Source organism: Pyrus communis, chromosome 13 (assembly GCF_041283825.1).
Source record: "Pyrus communis isolate YQ-2024b chromosome 13, ASM4128382v1, whole genome shotgun sequence".
In the NCBI taxonomy this organism is placed as follows: domain Eukaryota; kingdom Viridiplantae; phylum Streptophyta; class Magnoliopsida; order Rosales; family Rosaceae; genus Pyrus; species Pyrus communis.
In genome coordinates this window covers 19,185,979-19,190,998 of record NC_142577.1, presented here as the reverse complement: position 1 = coordinate 19,190,998, position 5,020 = coordinate 19,185,979, and the positions used below count along the sequence as shown (strand labels likewise).

The 5,020-nt window shown below is 34.8% G+C and overlaps 1 pseudogene; it reads right to left on the bottom strand.

Annotated features, from left to right (window-relative positions):
* Positions 1-270: 270 nt before the first annotated feature.
* Positions 271-4,635, bottom strand: LOC148691898 (uncharacterized; annotated as a pseudogene).
* Between the last annotated feature and the right edge of the window lie 385 nt (positions 4,636-5,020).

Sequence of the window (5,020 nt, the reverse complement as noted above, 5' to 3'; positions counted from 1 at the left end):
CAAATCACAAAGATTCACAAAGTATCAAATTGAATTCACAATCATATATATATATATATATATATATATATATATATCAAATCGATCAATTACAAAATCCAGTCTCTGAATATAATAAACTAGCTCACAAACATACTAACTGTCAATAAAACTAGCTAAACCATAAAACTTAATTCAAGAGAAGAACTTCACTGCTACACCAGCTCTTCGAACTTCACAATAGTAGCACTTCTCAACTTTATTATTGCAACGGTCTCTAATGAACAAACTCTACTCCCACTCATCAAAGGACTCGAGCACACCCATTTTAGAGACTTGTATCTTGAATATGTCAACAGGTACAGCTTTGGTCAAAGAATCAGCAACCATCAAACTTGTACTAATATGCTGCACATCAATGGTTCCTTGCTTGACTTTTTCCTTTACTTTCAGAAATTTAACATCCATTAACCTTGAAGCAGAAGTTCTCTTGTTCCTTGCAAAGAAAACTACAGAATTATTATCACAATACATTTTTAAAGGCTTATATATTGATTTCACAATCCTCAATTCTACCACAAAATTCCTTAACCAAAATCCCTGCTTCATGCCTTCAAAACATGCCACGAATTCTGCTTCCATGGTAGAAGTTGCAATGATAGTTTGCTTGGCACTCTTCCAAGACACTACACCTCCAAGGAGAAAAATGTATGCACCAGTTGATTTTCTGTCATCTAATTCACCTACCAAGTCAGAATCGGTGTATCCTTTAAATTCAAGTTCTTTTTTGTACCATACATAAGCATATAGCGCTTGGTCTATTGCAAATACCTTAGAACTTTCTTGGCAGCACTCCAATGAGCTTCCCCTATATTAGATTGAAATCTACCCAAAATTCCTACTATGTATGCAATGTCAAGCCTTGTACAAACATTTGCATAAACTAAGCTTCCAACTAGTGATGTATATAGCTTCTCAAACATCTTCTTGACTTCAAAATCGGTTCTATGGCATTGTTCTTTTGACAGCTGATCCTCTTTGTTTACTAGTACATAATAGCCATTGCAGTTTTCCAGAACCTGGTCAAAATTCTTTCAATATAACCTTTCTGAGAGAGTCCCAACAACTTTCTTTTTCTGTCTCTAACAATCTTGATCCCCAGAACAAAATGTGCCTCACCAAGGTCCTTCATTTCAAAATTGCACTAAGCAATACCTTTGTCTCTTTTAACAAATGAATGCAAGAACTAGCAAGTAATATATCATCAACATACAAAACTAGGATTATAAATTGTGCCCCATTAAAACCTAAGATAGATGCAATCATCAAGTTTGTTCTCAACAAAATCATTAGATGTGACCACTTGATCAAACTTTAAGTACCATTGTCTGGAAGCTTGTTTAAGACCATAGATCGACTTCTTCAATTTGCAAACCATATTCTCTTTCCCCATTTCAATAAATCCAAGGGGTTGAACCATGTATATGTCTTCTTGAAGATCACCATTGAGGAAGGCTGTTTTAACATCCATTTGATGCAACTCTAGATCAAAGTGTGCAGTTATTGCCATAATAAGTCTCAATGAATCTTTGGAGGACACGGGTGAAAAAGGTACATTATAATTAATTCATTCTCTCTGAGTGAACCCTTTGGCAACCAATCGAGCTTTATACCTTTCAATTTTTCCTTGTGCATCCCTCTTGGTCTTGTATACCCATTTGCACCTTATAGGCTTTATATCAGACCTTGGCTCCACTAACAACCAAACCTAATTTTTGTACATTGATTCCAACTCCACCTTCATTGCATTGTTCCACAAGATTGATTGTGGACTCTTCATGGCTTGTGAGTAAGTTATGGGATCCTCAATATCTCCAATGTTATAATCAATTTCTTGGAGATAACAAAAGAAATCATTTGTAATTGCAGGTTTTCTTGTTCTAGTGGATCTTCTGATTTGCGGTTAAACTTGTACATTGCCAATTTGTTAAGCATTATCAATCTGTTCAGTAACTTATTAACTCGGTTCATGCTTCAATCTAGTTACTTCTGGTTGCTCCATCACTTGATCAGGTTCTTCATTGTGATCAAACTCAATCTGTTGATCCTTGGCTTAGGAGTACACCAAAACTGGGTAGTGATCACTTGAAAATGCTTCATTTGATGGTTGTTTTAGTTCTTCAAATATGAAATTCTCAATTGAAAAATTCGAGACATCTTGATCTTCAAAAAAAATCTTGCATTATGGGTTTCTTTTATTCTTGTGTGAGACTGTGCACAAGAGAACTTAAACCCCTTTGATTTTTCTGAGTAGCCTATGAAATAGCATGACTCAGTTCTATGATCTAGTTTCCTTTCCTCTGGATTGTAGAACCTGGCTTTTGCCTTGCATCCCCAAACGTAAAAGTGACCAAACTTGGCATTCTACCATACCAAACTTCAAAATGGGTGGTTGACACTGATTTGATGGGGACTCAGTTTAGTATGTTGTTGGCAATCTTTAGGGCTTCGCCTCATAGGAAACTTGGCAACTTAGACCTTGACATCATGCTTCTTACCATGCCAATCAATGTTCTGTTTCTCCTTTCTGATACTCCATTTTGTTGTGGTGTCCCAGGAGTTGTGTATTGAGCCACAATTCCTTATTCTTCAAGATAGAGAGCAAAAGGGCTCTTTCGTTGTCTAGACTCTGTGTACCTACCAAAATATTCTCCATCCCTATCCGATTTAACAATCTTGATTGATTTGTTTAACTATTTTCTACCTCAGTCTCAAAGATTGTGAAACATTTAAGAACAGCTGACTTTTCACTTATTAAATAGGTATAACTAAATCTTGAAAAATCATCAATGAAATTAACAAAGTAACTGTTTCCACAAATCATTTTAGTTGGGAAAGGACCACAAACATCAATGTGAATAATCTCAAGTAAATCTTTGCTTCTTTTGGCTTCAAATTTTCAAAAATTAGTTAACTTTCCTTTGAAACAATCCACACATTCAATTGCAGTTTCATAATCAAGTAAAGGAATCAAGTTGAATTTTGACAATTTAGTGATTCTTTCTTTTGATATGTGACCTAATCTCTTGTGCTAAAGAATGTAAGAAGTGTTAGTGTTTAACATTCTCTTTGTACTTGTGTTTAGTGCATGATGCTCATTAAAAACCACACCACACTCCAACTGCCATAAGTTTTCAACCAACCTGGCAGTCCTTAAAATGGAATCAAAATAGTTCTTTTGAAAAAGTTTCCAACATTCATCATCCCCTGGGAAGGAAAACCCATTTTTGGCAAGTTTAGAGGCAGAAATCAAATTTATTCTCATCTTTGGCACATATAGCACATCACTCAATTGTAAAATGAAACCATAATTCAATTTTAATCTGACTGGCCTAATAGTTTTGACTGGAACTTTTGTCCATTCCCCCTCAAAAACATTAAAACAGTTAAAACTAGCTTCCTTTTGTTTTTGAAAACCATGCAGTGAGTTAGTTATATGAACTGTGCAGCCAGTATCAAACCACCAAGAGTTAAATGGAACCTCAATTAAGTTTGACTCTACACATACATTAACTATCTCTTTTCCATTAGCTTTTAAATAGTCCTTAAACATTTCACAATCTTTTCTTAAATGGCCTTGAGTTTTACCAAAAAAAAAAAGAAATACATTTAAGCTTAGCAACATTTTTCACCTTAGGTTTAAGATTGTTAGATCCTCTAAAGGTTTCAAATATCTTAGCATAAATACCAGTCTTATCAAAGGGTTTAGAGTACTTGAAGTTCTTACCTGGATTGTTTCCAGTATTGTTGAACTTCCTTCATTTCCCTCCTTGCACAAGGTTCACAATTTCAATGTCTTTGCCCTTCTCTTGCCTTTGTTGAGTTTCTTCTTGAACACACTGTGCAATTAGCTCATCTACATCCCAACTTTTGTTTTGTGTGTTGTAGGACACCTTCAATTGAGAATACTTGTTTAGGAGGGCTTGCAAAGTCATGAAAACCAACTGTTTTTCACCGATGTTGACATCCATGGAGTTTAACTTTTTTGCAGCATCAGTCATCTTCATAATATGATCCCTAATTGAACTGGTATTATCAATTTTGTAGGTTGTCAAAAGTGACATTATTGACTAATCTCTGCTTTCTCTGTCTCCTTGAACTTTTTCTCTATCGCATTCAAATATTCTGCAGCCAACTCATGCCTTTTAATCCCTCCACGAACTATATCAGTCATCCCACTTTCAAGAATTGAAAGTGCAACTTTATTTGCTTTTGTCCACCTCTCATAATCTGCCTTTTCTGCTCTGGTTCTTTGTTCTGTGATCACTAGTCTTGAAGTATCAATGGCTATATCGTACTTATTGATTGTCAACAGTAATCCAATCTCTCTCCTCCATTTCTTGTAGTTACTCCCTCCAGCAAGAATTGGTATATTGGCTAAATTCAAGTCTTGAGAGATATTGCAGATGCTGGAGATGAAATCACAAACATGAACCGGTTAGGTTCCTGATTTTGCTTTGCAATTTGCACATCACAACTTGCATCAATAATTAATACATATAGACTTAACAATGTATAGTTGATAAGCATACATAGAAAAATTGACTTATCAATACCAAGATATGCAACAACAGGCATCATAGATGTCTCATGCATGGTTACCATCATCCATTATTCAATCAGAAAACACAAAGATGCATTAGAATTTGCATATCAAAAAATAATTGCAATTTCAAACATGATTGAGCAATTATGGTCTGAGATTACTGATCAATAGTTTCAATTAGATTTGATCTATACAGATTTTGTTATCGTAATCTTATATCTAAAATCCAGCAGAAATCTTCAACTCAATCTATGCATCGAAACATTAAGCAGACAAGGATAAAGCTTTGCAATTTATCAAACATACGTTACACATATCCTATTTTTGAAACAACGCAGTAGAAAAATCATTCAAATCGATCATATCAATCGCAAGGTTGATGAATTCATAACCCAGAAGCATATTTTGATGAGTGATGTTCTTAATCAAAGAGCC